We start from the raw sequence: 1,952 nt of genomic DNA, 5'->3' as shown, positions 1-1,952 counted from the left end.
GCCGAAGGTCATCGGCGGGGGGGACTCGTAGGCGCCCCGGCGCTGCCACAGTGGGATCCCCTGGTGCTCGGAGACGTCCTGGGGCAGCCGCCCGAGAACACCTCCGAGCCGGCCGGCGGCGGCTGCCCACCCGGCCTGGGGCTGGCCCGCCGTCCTTCCTCTGCCCTCCACCTGCACCGGGCGGACGCCCGTCTCCCTGACCCGCGCCCCCAACGCCGCCTCCTTCTCTGGATTCACCTGCTCACCCCGCAGCTCACACGCCGCTTGGACTCGTAAGTTTCTACCATAGAAAACCTGGGGATACAAGTCAAGCCTCAGTGCGTTTGGGGGGACACAATTCAATCCACTACGCTTTCCCCCCTACTTTAAAAATAATAATAACTTTTTGAAAACCAGGTCAGTTGTCTTATAAAAAAAAATGTCATATTCTGGAGCTGTCTCATTATTTCTTTGTGATGGCATTTAACTTGTTCCAATAAGCTGAATATAGGTCTAGGCTTAGAAAGGTTAAGTGAAACTTTTTTCTGGCAAGAGAACTTTCTGGACGATGTCAGGAGGTGAATACGTCCTGTCAAGAGGTATGGAATAGAATGGTAGATCGCCTCACTGCTAGTGATGGTAAATTTGTTTGACTTATTTTATTTGTTAGTGATGTTAAATTTGATAACCTGGTTAAAGGTGACAGCAAACTTCTTCATTATAAAGGATCGTCAGTGAGCAGTTAGGACTGGGGTTAGGGTAAGGGTTAGGGTTTGGGTTTGGTTTACGGTTAGGGTTACCGTTCGGTTTAGCGTTAGGGTTAGGTTTCAGGTTCATGTTAGGGTTAGGGTTCAGGTTCGGGTTAGGTTTAGGGTTAGGGTTAGCGTTTGGTTTCGGGTTAGGGTTAGGGATAGGGTTAGGGTTAGGGTTAGTGTTAGGGTTAGGGTTCGGATTCGGGTTAGGTTTAGGGTTGGGGTTGGGGTTGCGGTTAGGGTTAGGTTTAAGGTTAGGGTTATGGTTAGGGTTCGGGTAAGGGTTTGGGCTAGGGTTAGGGTTCGGGATCATGTTCGGGTTAGGGTTAGGGTTCGGGTTCATGTTAGGGTTCAGGTTAGTGTTAGGGTTAGGGTTAGGGCTTAGATTAGGGTTAGGGTTCGGGTTCATGTTCAGATTAGGGTTAGTGTTCGGGTTCGGGTTAGGGTTAGGGTTAGGGTTCCTGTTTGGGTTAGTTTTAGTTCTAGGGTTAGGGTTAGGGTTAGGGCTTGTGTTCAGTTTCGGGTTAGGAATAGAGTTATGGTTAGGGTTAGGGTTCGGTTTCAGGTTAGGGTTAGGGTTGGAGTAAGGGTTAGTGTTCGGGTTTGGGTTAGTGTTAGGGTTAGGGGTAGGGTTAGCTTTCGGGTGAGGGTTCGGTTTCGGGTTATGGTTAGGGTTTGGGTTACGTTTAGGGTTAGGGTTTTGGTCAGGGTTAGGTTTCGGGTTCAGTTTCGGTTTCGGGTTAGGGTTAATGTTAGGGTTAGGGTTCGGTTTCAGGTTAGGGTTAGGGTTAGGGTTCGGTTTCAAGTTAGGGTTAGTGTTAGGGCTTGGGTTAGGTTTAGGGTTCGGGTTCATGTTCGGGTTATGGTTAGGGTTCAGGTTAGGGTTATGGTTATGGTTAGGGTTCCTGTTCAGAATAGGTTTAGGGCTAGGGATAGGTTTAGGGTTAGGGTTCGGGTTCATGTTAGGGTTCGGGTTAGGGTTACGATTAGGGTTACAGTTAGGGTTTGGGTTCGGGTTAGGGTTAGGGTTTGGTTTCGGGTTAGGGTTTGGTTTCGGGTTATGGGTAGGGTTAGGGTTCGGGTTAAGTTTAGGGTTAGGGTTAGGTTTAATTTTACAGTTAAGGTTAGGATTATGGTTAGAATTAGGGTTAGGGTTTTGGTTTCAGTTAGGTTTAGTGTTAGGGTTAGTGTAACAGTGAGGGTTAGGATTCGGGTTAGGGT

Source organism: Galeopterus variegatus, unplaced genomic scaffold (assembly GCF_000696425.1).
Source record: "Galeopterus variegatus unplaced genomic scaffold, G_variegatus-3.0.2 Scaffold14379, whole genome shotgun sequence".
Taxonomy (NCBI): domain Eukaryota; kingdom Metazoa; phylum Chordata; class Mammalia; order Dermoptera; family Cynocephalidae; genus Galeopterus; species Galeopterus variegatus.
Note: the sequence above shows the minus strand (reverse complement) of the source record.